This window comes from Delphinus delphis, chromosome 4 (genome assembly GCF_949987515.2).
Source record: "Delphinus delphis chromosome 4, mDelDel1.2, whole genome shotgun sequence".
Classification (NCBI taxonomy): Eukaryota; Metazoa; Chordata; class Mammalia; order Artiodactyla; family Delphinidae; genus Delphinus; species Delphinus delphis.
This window is the reverse complement of record NC_082686.1, coordinates 141,362,688-141,383,285: the sequence shown is the minus strand read 5'-3', so window position 1 is coordinate 141,383,285 and position 20,598 is coordinate 141,362,688. Positions and strand designations below refer to the sequence as shown.

At 40.4% G+C, this 20,598-nt stretch overlaps 1 protein-coding gene across 12 annotated transcripts in view; it reads left to right on the top strand.

The window, feature by feature from the left end:
• The window catches only part of THRB (thyroid hormone receptor beta), a 391,526-nt gene that overhangs the window by 73,013 nt on the left and 297,915 nt on the right, over positions 1-20,598 (top strand). For 9 of the 12 annotated variants that reach the window (XM_060011550.1, XM_060011553.1, XM_060011554.1 and 6 more), the window contains one exon: positions 2,361-2,425. The exons of the other annotated variants lie outside the window; for them this stretch is intronic. The gene's annotated coding sequence lies outside the window, so the exon portion shown is untranslated. The remainder of the gene's footprint in view (positions 1-2,360; positions 2,426-20,598) is intronic. 12 annotated transcript variants of the gene reach the window in all.

Sequence of the window (20,598 nt, the reverse complement as noted above, 5' to 3'; positions counted from 1 at the left end):
GAGGGATTTCCCTTTCTCTTCTTTGTTCTCACAGATCCCAGGGTCTTAGCTTTGGATTTGGCCCCGCCTCTGCCTGTAGGTCACCGGAGGGCGTCTGTTCTTCGCTCAGACAGGATGGGGTTAAAGGAGCCGCTGATTAGGTGGCTCTGGCTCACTCAGGCGTGGGGGAGGGAGGGGTACGCAGTGCGGGGCGGGCCTGCGGCGCTGCCGGCGTGACGTTGCACCAGCCTGAGGCGCGCCGTGCGTTCTCCTGAGGAAGTTGTCCCTGGATGCCGGGACCCTGGCAGTGGCGGGCTGCAGAGGCTCCCCGGAAGGGGGTGTGGATAGTGACCTGTGCTCGCACACAGGCCCCTTGGTGGCGGCAGCAGCAGCCTTAGCGTCTCATGCCCGTCTCTGGGGTCCGCACTTTTAGCCGCAGCTCGCGCCCGTCTCTGGAGCTCCTTTAAGCAGCGCTCTTAATCCCCTCTCCTCGCGCACCAGGAAACAATGAGGGAAGAAGAAGTCTCTTGCCTCTTCGGCAGGTCCAGACTTTTCCCCGGACTCCCTCCCGGCTAGCCGTAGCGCACTAACCCCCTGCAGGCTGTGTTCACGCCGCCAACCCCAGTCCTCTCCCTGCGCTCCGACCGAAGCCCGAGCCTCAGCTCTCAGCCCCGCCCGCCCTGGCAGGTGAGCAGACAATCCTCTCGGGCTGGTGAGTGCCGGTCGGCCCTGATCCTCTGTGCGGGAATCTCTCCGTTTTGCCCTCCGCACCCCTGTTGCTGTGCTCTCCTCCGCGGCTCCGAAGCTTTCCCCCTCCGCCACCCGCAGTCTCCGCCCGCGAAGGGGCCTCCTAGTGTGTGGAAACTTTTCCTTCTTCACACCTCCCTCCCAGAGGTGCAGGTCCCGTCCCTATCCTTTTGTCTCTGTTTATTCTTTTTCCTTTTGCCCTACCTAGGTACGTGGGGGGGTTTCTTGCCTTTTGGGAAGTCTGAGGTCTTCTGCCAGCGTTCAGTAGGTGTTCTGTAAGAGTTGTTCCACGTGTAGATGTATTTCTGGTGTATCTGTGGGGGGGGAAGGTGATCTCCGCGTCTTACTCTTCCGCCATCTTCCCGGAAGCCCCTGTGGTAGAGTTCTTGTTGCTGCACATCCTTGATAACATTTGGTAATGTCAGCCTCTTAAATTTAACCCATCTAAAATGTATTTTATTGTGGTCTGAAAAAGCATTGCCTTGATTTCTAATGAGGTTGAATGTCTTTTCATACTTATTTACCATCGATGTTTCCTTTTTTGTGAATTGCTGCTCATATCAAGCCCCTATTTCTTAGTTCATAGGGTTGTGTGTGTGTGTGTGTGTGTGTGTGTGTGTGTGTATGTGTATGTGTGTGTACCGTGGCCAGATGTATCAGTCTGTTCTTTTATGCCTAGTAATTTTTGAATTTTGCTTAAGAAATCCTTCCATCCCTATTTTATATTTTTTCTAAATGTTTTAAAATTTTACCTTTATATTTAAGTCTACAATGCATCTGGAGTGGATTTTTCTGTTCTATTGCATGAGATAGGGATCCAATTTCATTTTTCTCATTTGAAAAACAGTTATACTAGCATAATTTCCCGTCTTGGTCTTCAATGCCAAGGCTTTCATAAATTAAAATTTCGATTATGTGAGACTGCTTTTGGTCTTTCTATTCTATTTCGTTGGACCATCTGTTTCTGTGTGAGCACCTCAGGTTTGCTTTCCTTTTCCTCTTTTGTTTTCCATTCTTCTGCCCTGCTCTAAGGATCCTGGATCTTTCATTCCATAATTCACTTATATCCAAGGTCAGCCAGTTTATTAGGAGCATCCTGATAGATTCCATAGTGTATCAATAGCAGAACAAACAGGGCTACCTCTTGCTTATGGTGATATCCTCTCATAGCACATGCCAGTAAGTTATAAAGTCCCCATCGCCACCAGGGTGACCATGGCAAACAGGAGTGAAGGGGGCAAGGAATATGTTCTGTCACTCTTTTCTCTAAGATTTCACTACAATTTCTTTTTCATACGTGCCACCATATCACTCTGTTGACTCAGTTTTTTTCTTCTAAACAGCTGTCCTTCAGGTCTCCCTCAACTCTGCACCCTGTACTTCCTAATTATGTTTTCTAATAAATGCAGTACTTTATATTTTCCTCTCCAAATTTTATCTAATTCATTTTATCAGATCATTTTATATACATGATTATATTATTTCAACTATTCACAACCATTCAGTGATGATAATCCTCTCTATCTGCATCCACATCGATACAGTTTTTGACAGGAGAAAGCTCAATAGCTCAATTGACGTTGATTAATTAATTCTCAGCTGTTCAACTCATCTATTCATTCTTTGTCATTTAGGTCACATCCTACTATCTTACCCCAGGATACCTTACAAGACTTTGTCAAGCATCTTGCTGAAATAGGTATGTGATGCCACTGGTATACCTTGATGTAAATGCACATAAAATATAATTTAACATATTTGTTTTATCATATTGTCAAATAGCACATATCATATATTTGTTTATGTCTCCTCGCCAACCCATTGCTACTCTTTATTGGTTACCTTATTTCACTTTCTTTCAATAATATTCATAAACCATGTATTTAAGTATAACTTCTAGAATTACAGGTGTTACCGGTATGATATTGTTTCCCACACCCACTTTTCTCCCCCCACTGCCCTCAGGTCCCGCTTTTGATAATCAAGACAAAATTTACTTTTCTCATCTACAACAACGAGAAAAACTTTTTGTTGGTTGCTTGTTTCTCTCCATTACTTCTGAAGATCTAATGCACCTGAGCCTAGAGACTTAAACACAATTAGGTACTCACTTTCCATCTTCTCATTTTTTCAGTCTACTACTAAAATTAACCATTTCAGGTCTCTTCTTTACAGTTTGAGGGTCGTTCTTCCTGATAAACATGACAAAAGCCACAGGGAGAAGGACCGTTTTCCTTCCCCTTTGTCATATGCTACATTGCACCATCTGGCTCAAGCCAGGAGTCTAGCCCTTCCTATTCTTCTTGCCCTGAACATAACCAAAATGCATTTTTACTTACTCAGCATTTTCTTTGCAAGCTTCAGCTCATCCTTTACTCCAGCTTTATTGATTTTATTCTGACATGTGACCATGCTGCTGACAACCAAATTGTGCTAGGGAAGGTGAAAGAAAGCTTGTCAAGACTTAGTGAAGCTGAACCTTAAACAAACACCAATCTTGCTGGTTACACTGATAATTAATCCTGCTGAGAGCATATTCCCAAAAGAGGATTGGAGGCTAAGAGATGGGTTTGATCACATGAGATAGAGACACCCATCAACTCTATGCCTGATGCTGCTACCGTATGGCAAAGAACATTCTTTACAATATCTGAAGGATGTCTCTGAAATAACATCTGTGCCTAAGAATAGCAATACTGTCCATTGCGTTGATTTTCAGTAGCCGATGCCAGACACATAGTAGTACTCAATAGAAATTTGTTTATTGACAAAATGAGAACAATAAATATTGGAGGAGAGGAAAAAGGATTATTTCCTTCAAGTCACATGAGGGACTAAAGTTGAGAATGTGGATTTAATTGTTTATACTGTCTTTGGACTGATTCGACATTTTTCACTTTAAGATTCTGGCCACTTTGATCCACAGGGAAACGTTAGTGGTGAAAATATAGAATCTGCTTCTTGGAAAATGCATTGCTTAGACAGATTAAAGACACATAAGCTAGAGAAAGTATGCAAATCTTCCTTGTTTGAATGGAAGGGAAAGGAGGCAATGGAAGGAATTAGTGGAAATTTTCAAATCTTAGTCTCTTTCTGATATTTTTGATAAAAGCCGCTGGGAGTGAGTCAAGAAGGAAGACTAACAAGTTCATCCGCCAAAAAACAACTGCTATTTTCTCTTGAATATTAGTAATTAAAACTGTTTTAATACTCTCAGTTATTCTCGGTTAAGTTTGCAGAAAAATGTGTATGTGTGTGTGTGTATAGGTGAAAAGAGAGAAAGAAAGAAAGAATCATTTTTCTTTCCCTAGGGTTCAATAGTTTAATATATAATGTAATCCAGGGCTTTGCAGAAATGAGCTTGTTTAACAACTCCTGGTACTGCGTGTAGTAATCTCTAAGTTTGCTCAAGTCCTTTTGGAAATAGGCATGGCGGAAATGATAGATTACTAATCAGTTCCCTGTGTATTTGTATTGATTCTATAGCTCACTGTTCACACTTGCTTAAACATTCATTCAAACTGAGACCCTTTTTTGGTTAAAAAAAAAAGTACGCAGTGATATGAACTGTGTTAACTGGTGACTAGCTGGAAGGGAGAGGTTTTCCTCAGCCACAGATCCAACTTCAGTTCAGGGTTTGCTATTTTTAATCACAGAACTTTGAAACTTAATTCAGTTAAAGAGGGAGGAAGTTGTCAGGGGAGGGTAGCTAAAAGTTCATGCTAAATTTACTTAGAACCAGATTGCGTTCATTAATATTTATACGTCTCTGGTTGGGAAGGGCGATTACGCTCCTTTAAAAACACTGGGTATTCATTATCCGCGTATCGCGTGGCCTTCTGATCAGGGAAGGTGGGTTTTCATTGTGCGATCAGTGGAGATACAGATGGAAACCATCTGGTGCCTCATCCCTTGTCTGTCAAAGCCTCGTCTTGTCTCTCACATGTCAACGATGAATGGAAGGATTTCAATCTCGAGCTGAACAATGCAGCTCGAATCCCTCAGCTAGCCAAGGGGTTCTTGGCAAGCGTTGATGGGCTTAATATTTTAAAGAAACCAGCAATCATTTTAATTCATTAGTTGAGGCCTGTTGTTCTAGGCAGTGTTTTTGATTTGTATTTTGGGCATTGGCTTTGTTTTTGACTCACAAGCGTATTCCATATGGGCATATTTTCTTTTACACAGTGTAACTCGTGGGGACAAAAGTGGGAGTTTTATCAGATAAAATGACCAAAATGCTGAGAGTTCTTTTAATCATCTTCTGTATTGATTATGATTCATATTAAGAGTTACCAAAATTTTCCTTGTTAGCTAAGAGCATAAATCAGAGAACACAGAATTTAATTAACCTAACTATAGGCAATACGTCTAAAAATCCATGCATTTCCTATCTCAGTTCCTTTGAGATAAGGAAACTTGGTGCAGAGCTGTCTTAGAGCACCTTGGGTCCACACTCTAGTGGCTGGCTGGCTGGCTGCCTGTGGAGGTGACTTCCGGGATGGAAGCAAAGTAACCAACCCACATGGTTAGCTTTGACAGTCATACTCTAGCTAATAAAGAACAGGTTGGTTTTGCTGCATTCCACATTGAGAAGAAAGAGGTGAATCACCAAAAAGCAAGTTGATGTCAGAGCCCTATTCAGAAACTCATTTCCAGGGTACATCCTGGGGTTGGTAGAGATTCAGCTCAGCTCTTTACACCTGCCAAGACTGTGGTGGCCATTACAACAGTTATAAGCCCACCACTGACATGAGTGTGGAGAGTGGACATATGTATACATATAACTGATTGACTTTGCGGTACAGCAGAAACTAACACAACATTGTAAAGCAACTATACTCCAATTTAAAAAAAAATTCATAAGCTTGAAAAAAAAGATTGTGCATTGCACTGTATGTAAATTTTACCTTAAAATAAATAAAGAGTTCATAATATGCAAGAAGAAAAAAAAGAGAGAACACATAACAGGCAAATTCTTTTATTTATTGTAATGATTGTTGTGTTGATACATAGTGCTTATTACCTGCCAGGTACTGTTCTACGATGCTATATAGACTTTCATTCATGTAATCCTTGCAACCACTCCAATAGGTAAATTCTATTATTATCCTCATTTTACGGGTGAGGAAACTGAAGCCCGAAGAGATTAAGAACTTGCCCAAACTCCATAGCTTTTAAATGGCAGCATAGGGATTCAAATCCAGATAGCCAGTCTCTGAAATCTGTGTGCATATCCTGCAAATTGTCTCTCACAGTCACCATTGGAGGTAGAGGTCATTCTTGTTATTTCTGTTTCAAAGATGAGGAAACTAAAGCACGTCCTTAGTCTAGGACGTATAAATTGTAGCTGTGGAGCCAGGACTCAGACTTTCTGAATCCCATTCTCTTTATACGATGGAAAATTCAGAACAGTCACTATGAGGCACCACAATAAACTCAGTCATTAGAGAAGTACTGTATTTGTTCAGGGTAATACAGTCCTAGGAAAAGGAAATATACTGATTCTTTACAGATTTACAATAATGTAATTCAACCAAATGATTATAGTTTATTTTCGACGAACATGGAATTGAAATTAACTCATTCTGATGCTACTCAATTGAGTGTTTACCGTATTTTTCTTGCCTCCAAATGTTGGTGAACGTAATCCTTAGTACGTAAAAAGCTTTTTCAGGGCTTCCCTGGTGGCGCAGTGGTTGAGAGTCCGCCTGCCGATGCAGGGGACGCGGGTTCGTGCCCCGGTCCGGGAAGATCCCACATGCCACGGAGCGGCTGGGCCCGTGAGCCATGGCCGCTGAGCCTGCGCGTCCGGAGCCTGTGCTCTGCTACGGGAGAGGCCGCAACATTGAGAGGCGTGCATACCGCCAAAAAAAAAAAAGAAAAGAAAAAAAAAGCTTTTTCAATTCAATAGGAAGAAAACTGAATAGCCACATTTTTTAAAGAATGGACAAAGAATGAAAATAAATACAAGTGGGCTATAAATTTTTTAAAATGACAAGAAGATTTAACCTCATTAAAGAATAGTAGGAACTCATCCTGTTACTAAAGTGGCACAGATTAAATAAAGTGGTGATATATAGCATCACCCTATGGTACAAGGGAATTGTCTAAGGATGCTTTTTTTTTAAGGACAATTTTTCAATGTGTATCAATAGCCTTAAAGGGTATATACATTTTGATCTATGAATACTGCTTCTAGGGACTGATGCCAAGAATGGCATCATGAATGTGAACAAAGGCTTTTGATAGGACTTTCCTGGTGGCACAGCGGTTAAGAATCTGCCTGCCAATGCAGGGGACACGGGTTTGAGCCCTGGTCTGGGAAGATCACACATGCCACGGAGCAACTAAGCCTGTGCGCCACAACTACTGAGCCTGCGCTCTAGAGCCCACGAGCCACAACTACTGAGCCTGGATGCCACAACTACTGAAGCCCGTGCGCCTGGAGCCCGTGCTCCGCAACAAGAGAAGCCGCCACACTGAGAAGCCCGTGCACCAAGAATCCGCCTGCCAATGCAGGGGACACGGGTTTGATCCCTGGTCCGGGAAGATCCCACATGCCACGGGGCAACTAAGCCCGTGCACCACAACTACTGAGCCCACACGCCACAACTTCTGAAGCCCGTGCACTCTGGGGACCGCATGCTGCAACTACTGAAGCCCACGTACCTAGAGCCTGTGCTCTGCAACAAGAGAAGCCCCCGCTCGCCACAGCTAGAGAAAGCCCGCGCAGCAACAAAGACACAGCACAGCCAAAAAAATCAGACCTTTTTTTTTTTTTTTTTTTGCGGTACGCGGGCCTCTCACTGTTGTGGCCTCTTCTGTTGCAGAGCACAGGCTCCGGACGCGCAGGCTCAGCGGCCATGGCTCATGGGCCTAGCCGCTCCGTGGCATGTGGGATCTTCCCAGACCTGGGCACGAACCCGTGTCCCCAGCATCGGCAAACGGACTCTCAACCACTGCGCCACCAGGGAAGCCCAAAACCCGACTTTTTTAATAATCGAAGAAAACATTATTTATAAAAGCAAAAATATGAAACAACTGTTAAAGTTTTGATAAAATATATTTAGCACATTCCTGTGATGGACTAAAGGCAACTTTAAAAATATGATGTCTAAAATATTTAGTAATACAGTAGGATGTAAAAGATGTAAGTGAAAAAGCAGGTTAAGAAGGTTATAAAACAATGTGTACAATACAATCATTTTTTTATGAAAAGCAAATTGATATCAAAGTGTTAATAATGTTATTTCAAAGTAGCAGTGGAGTTATTTTTATTCTTTTCCTTTCTGTTACAACAAAAAGTGAATTAAAAATCAGAAATAAAATAATGCCTTTTAACTTTAAAAAATTTTTTCTACTAGATTTTTATAATCCTGTAAAAAATGTGATGTTAATGAATGTAAGCAGGACTCTAGATTTATGGACATTTAATTAGGTATTGAGGCACAATGAAGGGACATAGAGTCGATTAGCCCTTTTTTTAAAATATATATATATATATTTATTTATTTATTTATTTATTTATTTTGGCTATGCCAGGTCTTAGTTGTGGCACACAGGATCTTCGTTGCGGTGTTTGGGCTTCTTAGTTGTGACATGTGGACTCTTAGTTGTGGCATGTGGGATCTAGTTCCCTGACCAAGGATCAAACCCGGGCCCCCTGCATTGGGAGTGTGGAGTCCTACCCACTGGACCACCAGGGAAGTCCCCAGTTAGCCCTTTTAATTTGTATCACGTAGCACAGCGGTTCTCATGAGGTCCACTTTCTGATTCAGGAGGTGTGGATGAGGTCCAGAAATGTTCATGTCTAAGAAGTACCCCAGGGCCCAAACTGTTTCAACCATGTTCTCAATCATAGCTGGATGTCAGAATCCCTTAAAGAGCATAAAAAAAAAACCCAGAACAATTAGGTCAAACCTCTGGGTCTTGGACTGGAAGAACTCCAAGTGCTTCTAGCTGTTGGCCAGGGCTGAGAACCACTGCTGCCACTGCGCTTCCAAGCCACCATTTTAATCCTGTATTAATTTCAGAAATTGAAAAGCTGAAGCCCTCTGTCTGCAATTAACTGAACTATAAATACTTTGAAGATCCTTAGTCACCAAACAGGTAGTTTTAATAGAGTGATTCTCCATCAACATTTTTAAGATATCCCTGGAAAGCACTTTTACAAAATTTCTCTATTTAAATATCTTGTCTTCTGCTGGATTGGAGTAGAGAATTTTCCTCTGAGAACATTTGTTGTGAAGTAAATAAAGGTTTTCTTGGAGTAGGCCATATATACCTGGGTGTTCATTCTTTTCTTTTTTTTCTTCTTTTGAAAAAATTTTTTATCTTATATTGGAGTATAGTTGATTTACAATGTGTTAGTTTCAGGTGTACAGCAGGGTGATTCAGTTATACATATATCCATTCTTTTTCAAATTCTTTTCCCATATAGAATATTGAGTAGAGTTCCCTGTGCTATATAGTAGATCCTTGTTGAGTACCTATTTTATATATAGTAGTGTGTATCTGTTAATCTCAAACTCCTAATTTATCCCTCCCCCCCACCTTTACCCTTGGGTAACCATATGTTTGGTTTTGGGGGGTTTTTTAGGTTTTTTTTTTAATATAAGTGTTTATTTATTTATTCATTCATTCATTCATTCATTTATTTATTTGCCATACCACGCAGCATGCAATGCAGGATCCTAGTTCCCTGACCAGGGATGGAAACCGTGCCCCCTGCAGTGGAAATGCAGCGTCTTAACCACTGGACTGCCAGGGAAGCCCCTTAAGTTTTTTTTTTTTAAGTCTGTGATTCTTTTCTTTTACAGTGAAATCAGATTCAATAAACAGATTGTCCTAAAAAGTACTGATGAACATAAAATTACCCAGAATCATGCTTGATACACTACACTGGGTACAGTCCACAGTTATATAGCACTAGGACATACCTCCTTGGAAACGGTAGGGCTAACCCAGTATTACGTGTCTGCTTTACATACAAAGCAAGCGTCTGACACCTGGATGAGCACTGATACTTGGAAGTCAGCAGTGGGTACTGAAGTGCATTGAATCGGTTCCAACCTCTAAATACATTGTGCTCCAAATGTGAACTATAGGTTAATCCTTGAGAACACAGAATTTACTTGCCTGTGGAAATAATGGTTAAGTCCCCTTTTTCAAAACTCAAAGCCGGGGCGACAGGAACCAGGCAAACTGGTAGCAGAGTAGGTTTTTCTCATCATCTGCCCTTTCTTTACCTCCTCAGTGTCCTCTCTTCTGCTGCAGATGACCCCTCCCAGCTGTGTCAGTCATTTATTGCTTTATAACAAACCACCCCACGACTCAGTGGCTTCAGATAAAAACGGTTTGCGATTTCTCACAGTTCTGTGGGTCAGGACTTCAGGTAGGGTTGGCCGGGCAGTTCTCTTGCTCCACTTGGTATTGGCTGGGGATCACTCATTCAGCCTAGTCGGCTGTGGCCGGGCTGGGCTAGAAACTCCAAGAAGCTTTTACTCAACTGTGGGTGACCTGGTGTTTCTCCTGGGGCCTTGCCACACAGCTAGTTTGGATGTTCTTACAGTGTGGAGGTCTGAGGGGGCTCAGAACTCTCACATGGAAGCTGGCTTCCAAGAAGGAAGACGCAGAAGCTTCCAGTCCTCTTAAGTCTTGGACTAAGAAGTCCCGGGACCCAGCATATCACTTCTTCCACGTTCTATTGGTCAAAGCAAGTTACAAGGCTGCCCCAAATGTAAAAGGGAGGAGAAGTGCATCCTACCTTCAGTGGGGGAGTGGCGTGTGCTTACAGGGAAGGAAAACATTGGTGGCCATCTTTGGAGACGGTCTTCTGTACCATCCCTTCCCTGTTGGATTCTGGAGGAGGTTGGGATGTGAGGTCCTAACTCTTCAAAGTAAGACCCACCAATGTGGTCATGTCCCCAAAGCTCAGGGGCATCCAGAGATGCGAAAATTCCTCAGCAGCAGCTAAAAGAATGGTGAATTCATGCCTATCCCTCTTTTAGCTCCTGTTTTGTCATTAAAAAGTCAGGAATCTGGGCTTCCCTGGTGGCGCAGCGGTTGAGAGTCCGCCTGCCGATGCAAGGGATGCGGGTTCGTGCCCCAGTCCAGGAAGATCCCACATGCCACGGAGTGGCTGGGCCCGTGAGCCATGGCCGCTGAGCCTGCGCGTCCGGAGCCTGTGCTCTGCAACGGGAGAGGCCACAACAGTGAGAGGCCCGCGTACCGAAAAAAAAAAAAAAAAAAAGTCAGGAATCTAAGTTTGCATCTGGGGAGGAAATGGAGGAAAGTGGCCATATCAACGTTAGTTTCAGCCGTATCCGAAACCCCAAGTAACAGTGAAGTAAACAAGTTTATTTGTTTCTCCTGTGAAGTTCAGAGGCAGGCCCAGCAGTGCTGGCATAGTTTCTTTAAACCCACTGCTCCACCCTCAAAACAAAATTGGAAAAATGGCAACTCTTCCATATCTACTGCACAGATCAAATCCATATCCTTAATTCAGATGATCCTAATTCCTTACTCGTGGGTCTTTGGCTCTGGGCAGTTATCCATCCATGCCACCAAATTTCCTGAATGTCCACTTTTTATGGAAATGATGCTAGCATAGCATACAGGCTTCGTGAACAATTACAAATAGACAGAATTTCAAGCCTTATAAAATTTTCCAAGCCCCCCAAAGCTACGGAGTTTCTCTTCATTTCTCAGGGTGTGAGTCACAGAATATTTGCATCAGATTTGCCTAGTGAGCGTGTTTAACGTACAGATTACTGGGCCCCATCCAAGACTTTCTAAATCAAATTCTTTGAAGGATAAGACCCAGGAATCTGCATTTTCACAAGTGTCCTCAGTGATTGTGTGTGTGTGTGTGTGTGTGTGTGTGTGTGTGTGTGTTGAATTTGGAGAATCATTGCCATAAAACATTGGGTAATGTTTTAAAACTTGCAGTATTTTCATTTAGCACATCATCGTCTCAACTAAGAAGCCACTTTGCAAAAGGTGCTACAAAGAGGGTTATAAATACGTGGTTTAAGTAAATTCTTCAGTGTTCAGTGCGGGGGGGGGATCTAAATACATAAAACTTAAGGGCAAATAAAACCTTTTTTAGAAAGTTTCATAGTCGTACAAGTAACACTAGATACGGTCACAGAAAAATCCTTTTTCATCTGTATATCTTTAGGGGGTGTGTGTGTGTGTACACATAAATGTGCAAACCATGAAAAGGGAACAGGATTGCAGCAGACTACAACAAAGATTGAAGGGTAGCATCTGCCCTAAGAACAGCCAACTTCTGGGAGATAATTAGACAAGTTGGCATGGGTTCGAACAGGGAAGAAAAGGGAAAGAATAGGACAAACGTTTAATGACCTTGAGAACACGAACTCCCCCTCAGACAGTCACACGACAGCTGGACAGTATTGGCTTTGGACCAGGCAACCCAAGTGTGAATCTGCCTCAGTCACTTACCCAGTCCTGTGGTTATGCGTAAGTTACTTAATCCCTCTAGATCCCCATTTCTTCATTTGTGAACCTGGATGATGAAAGAACCAACATAATCAGTGACACACGTGCTGGGGAGAGTTAGCAAGGAAAACAGCAGGAGATGTTGGCATGAGATGGGCACTCAGTGGCACCCATGGGAGAGGGGCCAAAGCTAAAAAGACTCTGTCTTGTGAAATGTAGCTAATCAATAGTGCTATTTTAAATTCATATTAAATATTGCATATTTAATTCAAGAGTGACCAAAACCAAGGCCACCCATGCTTTTAGGGTTTCTGGCTGTAGACGGATGGTGAGCCAAGTTAGAATATTTGTAGGTAGAAGAAAACTTCAAGAGGAGCTAATAACTGAAGCCCATCATTTTGACCTTTGAGTTTCTAAGAACTAAATGACAGCTCATTGGTGATATTGCTCTAGTTTTCTATACTAGCAAGTTATTTTTTGCTGGTTGCAGTCAGAACATGTGAGGATGACACTGATTCACTCAAGAAATTATTCTAACTCAATGGGACATGACCTCAATTTCACCCAATTACATTTTCGATCTAGAGGAGTCCTAGGAGATAATTTAGGCCTATTTTATAAATATTTATTGTTAAACCAGGAAGAAATGACTCGCCCCAAGGCAGGTGGTGTCTTCGTGATTCGACCCATGTTCCTTCTCCTCTGCCGTAATACTTTGGCCAGGGATTCTGGGCCAGCCCTTTCTTTCTTTTTTTAATTGAAGTATAGTTGATTTATAGCATTGTGCCAATCTCTGCTGTAGAGCGAAGTGACTCAGTTATACACATATAAACAGTCTTTCCTTTAAATATTCTTTTCAATTATGATTTATCATAGGATATTGAATATAGTTCCCTGTGCTATATACCTTGTTGTTTATCCATCCTCTGTATAATAGTTTATATCTGCTAATCCCAACCTCCCAGTCCTTTCCTTCCCCACCCCCTCCCCCCTTGGCAGCCACAAGTCTGTTCTCTATGTCTGTGAGTCTGTTTCTGTTTTGTAGATAAGCCCATTTGTGCCATATTTTAGATTCCACATATAAGTGATATCATATGGTATTTGTTTTTCTCTTTCTGACTTATTAGTATGATAATCTCTAGTTGCGTCCATGTTGTTGCAAATGGCATTATTTTGTTCTTTTTTATGGCTGAGTAGTTTTCCATTGTATGTATGTACCACATCTTCTTTATCCATTCATCTGTTGATGGACATTTAGGTTGTTTCCATGTCCTGGCTATTGTGAATAGTGCTGCTGTGAACATAGGGGTGCATGTATCTTTTCAAATTAGAGTTTTGTCCGGATATATGCCCAGGAGTGGGATTGTGGACCAGCCCTTTCTTAATCACCAGTAATAAGTGCCTACAGCTGTGCTATGTTTAGGGGCCACTGCTTTGAACAGCGCAGACATGGTTAAGCTCTTAGATTGCTCACCAGCTAGGAAGACCCACTGAACAATTCACTGAATTTTAGCCAAAAGGATTATGGGAGAGTTTAACAAAAGGATGTCAAGGAAGACTTCCCTGTTGAGCTGAGCCTTAAATGCAAAGGTAATTGGTCAATAAAAAGCAGGAAGGGAAGGAAGATTGAATGGTATGAAGCAAGGGAGATGTAATGGGAGTAACCAAAGAACCTGGAGGTCCTGAAAAGCCAGTGGGGCAGGAGAAGAGAGAGAGGGGAAAAGTAGAGGAAGGTGAGATCAGAGGGGTAGGCAGGAGCCGTGCTGAGAACAGGGACCCTATCTAAAGGGTTAGAGAGAGTCATGGAAGGGTGTTAAACAGGTAAGAGACCACGCATGCAATCAGCGTGTCTGAGCACTGACTGCAGAGTGCAGAGGGATGTGGTTGGAAGGAGGCTCACAGGGGTGCCAGCGGGTAAGAACAGGCAGGAGTCAGGTATGCTTTGTGCCATGTGATTTATTTAGCAGAGCTTTGTTTCATTAGGGGATTATTAGCATTTTTTTTTTAATAAATTTTTTTACTGGGTAAAAACAATACATACTTATTGTAGAAAATCTGGAAAATAAACGAAACATAGAACAAAATCACCCCAAATTCCACAATTAAAGTCAAATAGCTTTTTATACTTTGGGAATATTTCTTTTCTAATCTTTCTTTCCTAAGTTCATTTTTAATATATATAATATATATTATATATATATATAATATCATACCAAGATAAAAAGTTTATATACCATTTTTACAAAAATATTGTTAGCATTTTTGAGTGCTCATTGTATGCAAGATTCTGAACAGAGTGCTTTTCCAATACTACCACAATTTAATCCTTGAAATAACCTTATGAGGTGGGATCTATTATTGTCCCCTTTTATAGATGAGGAAACTGAGGCTTAGAAAGATTAAGCCACTTTTTAAACAGCTTTACTGAGGTGTAATTGACATACCATGAGCTGCATGTATTTAAAGTCTACCATTTGATAACATTTGACATAGGTATATACCTGGGAATCTTCACCATAGTCAAGATGATGAACTTAAATGTCACCCCAAAGTTTTCTCTTCTCCCTTCATTAATTATCCCTTCTCCCCACTGCCCTCATCCCTAGGCAGCCATAGATCTGCTTTCTGTCACTATAGATTAGTTTGACTTTTCTAGAATTGTGGACTCATAAGTATGTATCATGTTTATTGTGTGGCTTCTTTCACTCAGCATAATTATTTAAGATTAATCCTTGTTGTTGTATGTACCAATAGTTCATTGATTTTTATGGCCTAGTGGTATTCCATTGTATGGATACCACAATTTCTTTATCCATTCACCTGCTGATGAATATTTGACTGTTTCCAGTTTTTGACCTTTACAAATAAAACATCTGTGAGCATTAGTATACAAATCTTTGTATGGGTATATGTCTTCATTTTTCTTGGGTAAATACCTAAGAATGGAATGGCTAGGTCATAGGGTAGGTGTTACTTGTTTTACATAAAGAACACTCAAAACCCAATAATAAGAAAACAAGTAACCCAAAATAAAAGTAGGCAAAAGTTGTAAACGTACACTTCACCAAAGAAGCTCTACAGATGGCAAATAAATGCATGAAAAGATGCTGAACATTATTAGTCAGTAAAGAAATGCGAGTTAAAATCATAGTGAGATACCACTATACTCTGATCAGAATGGCTAAAGTGAAGAAGACTGACCATTCCCAGTCTTGGTGTCTCCCATACTCTGCTGGTGGAAATGTAAAATGGTACAAACCCTTTAGAAAATTGTTTGGTAGATTCTTAAAAGGTTAAGTGTAAACTTACTGTATAAGTTTCCTATGGCTGCTGTAACAAATTACTATAAACTTGATGGATTAAAATAGCAGAAATTGGGCTTCCCTGGTGGCGCAGTGGTTGAGAGTCCGCCTGCCGTTGCAGGGTACACGGGTTCGTGCCCCGGTCCGGCAAGATCCCACATGCCGTGGAGCGGCTGGGCCCGTGAGCCATGGCCGCTGAGCCTGCGCGTCCGGAGCCTGTGCTCCGCAACGGGAAAGGCCACAACAGTAAGAGGCCCGCGTACCGCAAAAAAAAAAAAAAAAAAATCAGAAATTTATTCTTAGTTCTGGAGGTCAGAAATCCAAAACCAAGGTGTCAACAGGGCTGTGCTCCTTTCAGAGGCTCTAGGGAGATTCTGTTGTTTACCTCGACTGGTTCCTGGCGGTTGCCAGCATTCCTTGGCTTGAGGCTGCATCATACCAGTTTCTGGTTCCATCTTCACATCACCTTGCCCTCTTCTCGGTGTCTGTATCCAAACTCCCTCTGTCTCCTCTTATAGGGAAATGTGATGATATTTAGGGTCCACCTACATAATCCAGCATATTCTCTCCCTCTCAGGATCCTTAATTTAAGCACATCTTTTGCCATATATGATAATATCTACAGGTTCTGGAGATTAGGACATGCACATATCTTTTGGAGGACTAACATTCAGCCCACTACACTTAACCATAAGCAAATTTTTAACCTCATGTTATAACACAAGCAGGTTCTCATTTTATTAAAATTCTTTGTAAGTATCTTTTCAAATTTTCACAAAATATTTTCCACATCAGTGGATGGATGCATCACAGTGAACCATCACTTCAACTATTGAACATTAAGGAGATTCAAAAGAAATTCTTTATTTAAAATAATATTGCAGCAAACATCTTTATGTGTAAAGCTGTTTATCTCTATATTTTGAGATTTTTTCCCCCTCTTAATCTTCATAAATGAGTTCTGTGGGCCAAAAACTATGAATATGAACTTATTTGTGTATCTTCTAGAAGGGTAGTACCAAGTTATAGTCTATCTAGAATATAAGAAAGCCTCTTTAACAGCTCCTTCCTATTTAAAGTAAAAAAAATTCTTTTTGCAAACTGATAAGTAGAAAATGGTATCTTATTTTAATTTATATTTCTAATGGAATGAGATGTTTTCCTGTATTTTTTTAACTTTCTAAAATTTTCTGTCTTCTGCTCAATTGTCAATTTGATAATGCTTTTTTAAAAATGATCTTATATGAACTCTATATAGTCAAAAATAGTGACACTTTAAAATTTGTGTTACGAATGTCTTTCTGAATCTGTGGTTTGCTTTTGAATTTTGACAAGTTTTGATTTTGAGGAGTTTTAACAAACAAAAGGGTAAAATTATCTTACATAGGGACATTTTCCTTTGTATTTCTCCTACTGTGGCATTTTGAGAACATTTGAGAATTTGAGAAAATTGTCCCACATTCAGAGAGCAGATAACTATTCATTTAATTTTCTCCTAGTTTTTAAAATCCATCTGTACTTTTATTTTGATATATGAAGAGAAGTTGAGATAATAACTAAGTTTTTCTCAACTCCTAAATAATTATCTCAAAATCACTTTTATTGAATAATCCATCTCTTTATTGTTGATTTGTCTTCTTTATCATTTTTTAAGGTTCTCATATCAACTAGAGTCTGTTTTGGAGGACATTTATTCTATTCCATTCATCAATTTTTGGCCAATACAGGAGATTTATATTAAAATTTTAAAATATATTTTAATATCTAGGCAAATCAGGTATGAAGTTATATTTGTCTCTAATCAGAGAAGACTTCTGCTTAAATACAATGCTGTCATTGCATTTTATAAAAGCGAACAGGCTAGCACATAAATTATCTTGCCAGTAACTTATGTCAGCCTTTACTTCTATAAATTAGCACATATATTTTTGACTCATGATGGAATACTCTCTGAATATAATGTTTACATCCTTCCCTTTCCTGCTCCTATCTTATCCCCAAACTCATGGCCAGATGAGTTAGTGTATTTAGAAGTGTCCTTGGAACTTTTAAACTATTTGACAAATACACTTTCAGCATGCTGATTTTCTCCCCCTCAGCCACAAAAATGACCAGCAGCTGCTCAACTAATCATATCCCCACATTCTGATTTGGTTATTTAAATCAGGGTTTCTCAACCTTGGTACTATTGACATTTGGGGGTAAAAAAATTCTCTGTTGTGTCCTATACACAGTAGAATATTTACCAGCATCCCCCATCAGTTGCCAGTAACATCATGCCCTGCCTGCTCCATTTGTGACAATCAAAAATATCTCCAGATATTGCCAAATGTCTCTTCTGGGACAAAATTGCCTGCATTGAGAATTATTCATTTAGGTCAAAGTAGTCAGGCGGCATGCAGCATAATAAATGGATTTAACTTTTATTCACTTATTATCATTTTTTGGTGATCTTAGGAATACAATCAGGTTGAACCTAGAGCAATCTAATTCACTGCACAATGGTTCACTGTCATTGGGCTTAAAAAAAATCAACCCGAGGGCATTCTGCTTGTCCATGTGACTTAAACATGACCCTAGTAAGAAGAATGACATTATGATTGCTCAAAATAAAACATCTCAGAGATCTCTTCCCGCTCATCCCTCCCCACCGAGCCTATGTTGATGGTAAATGTGAAACGTTGTCAATTTGATAACCGTATTGGTATATGTAAATGAATGATGCCCTGAGTTTTAATCATACATTTTGATATTTAGAAGACAGCCTGAACTCTCTGTCCATAATTCTTTGACTCATCTTGCCTTTGATTTTAGCCTATAACCATGGCTGTCTGAGCTGGTTAGTTCAGAGGGGTTTTACAAGATGGTAATGAGGCCAATGTTGCAGTTTCAATTAGCCTCACAGAAGAAAAACCCAGCTTCACAGAGGCAGACTGAACTGCTAACCCGGCCACCACTCTCAGCCAACAGCCGAAAGGAAGATGAGGACAGAGGTTGCTGCCGACTCAGCACTCCCAGGACCGTTTAGCCTGGACAAGCCAAGGTAACTCATTGGTGGTGGTGGGCCATCCGTGTTGTATCCCTCCACCAGTTCACTGCAGAAACAGATGAGAAAGAGCACCCTGTAAATCAGAGTTGCCTTGACAACCAATGTAGACCATTGGAGCAAAGACTTCTTTATTCTAAATTTTTGGGAATTAACGAATAGGACAACCACAGTTTTGAAAGGTGAACACCTCTTTTTTTGTTTTCAAATTTATAACTTTGGCCATCTGTCTGAAGTATGTTCTATCCGCTCATGAAATTATCTTCTAGAGGGATGGGTGGTCATACACAGAAATTTGCCTGCTGCTGTGCAACTATAACAGTTAACACTGGCCATTTTTCATTGGAATGGGAAGACTTTAATAAGTATTGAAATGGAGATTGAATTTCACTTGGATTTAATATGGCTTTATATTGGCAAAGGGATTGTAACAAGGATCCCTAGCACCAGTTTCCCTAATACTAGTTTTTTTATGTAAAATGTATCCTCCATGGAGACACGGCCCTCTGCATCTGCCCTGCAGTCTAATGATTGGACTCAATTCTGCTTTTGGAATATTTGCATTGTTCCTAGTAAACTGCCCATATAGTAACAGATGCAAGTAAAGCTTGGACAATTTGGTTTATACTCTCAGTTCCAGCATTAAGGTACATCTGCTTTTTTCCCTTTTCCTCTGGGCTTTGAATTCTGATCATACTCTCCAATCCAGGCCACATTTTTCCTGTAGGGAGCTTCTGGAGCTTAAAATCATTTATATAATGGTCCTTTCTCGTTGCTGCCTGAATTTTTCTTCTGGATTGTCAAGAGATCCAGAATGTGGATCTCGAATATCGAATCTCGAATATCGAATGTGGGTCAATATTCTGGTGATGAACAGATATTTAATTTCAAGCTCTTCCATTCAAAATGCATTCATCAAAATGCAATCAACTTTGATAGACGATGGGAAAATAGCTTTTAGATATTGATACTAACCTCACCTTATCAAAGATCTGCTAAACATACCGACTCTCAAATGAATAATAGTGGACAAACCAAACAGACTGAGCCTTGACTGCAAGAATATCTACCGATGTTTCCGTGGATTGCTTTTTAAGCACTGAATTCAGGAGCATATGCTTTTTTTTTTTAATTGAAGTGTAGTTGATTTACAATGTTATGTTAGTTTCAGGTGTACAGCAAAGTGATTCAGTTATATATACATATATATTATATATATATTCTTTCTCAGATTCTTTTCTATTATAGGTTATTATAAGATTGAATATAGTTCCCGCTACTACACAGTAGGTCCTTGTTGTTGATCTCTTTTATATATAGTAGTGTGTTTCTGTTAATCCCAAACTCCTAATTTATTCCCCTTCCCCTTTGGTAACCATAAGTTTATTTTCAAAGTCTGTGAGTCATAGGAGCATATGCTTTTTTTGAATTGATTTCTGTAATGCAGTGGCATGGATACCACATTCTCTGTTACCATTAGAGTTGTATTCAGAATCTCTTGTTTCAAAACACATGATGTTCTCCTCTTTCTAAGAATTTTAATATTTATCTAACATTCCTGGGTGTCAGGCACTGTGCAAAGTGCTTTAATAAATTATTTCATTCAATTTTTTACCATGGCCTTGTGGCATATACTAGATATTATTATTATCCTCGTTGTAGAGCTGAGGAACTGAGGGGTAAATGTTAGCCCATGGTCCAGGATCAGACAGATAGCTAACACCAACACATAGCAAAGCCAGAACTTGAATTTGATGAGTATGAATCCAGGGCCCATACACTTAACTACTACATTACACTGCCTCCTAGAAGTCATTATCACAAAATGTGTATTATTTTTTTATTTCCAAGAATAATAGTATGATTTTCTTTCTGTTATTACACTTGATTTAAAACAAATAAATCAACATGATACTCAAATACCTTTCGTGTCACCCAAACCTGAATTCCTACCGAAGTCTTGTCTGTGCTAATTTAACTTGCAGTGGGGCCTTCATTCCTCTGCTTTTCTTAAATGAGTCTTAAATTTGTAGCTAGAGACGTGTTCATGTTTTGAGT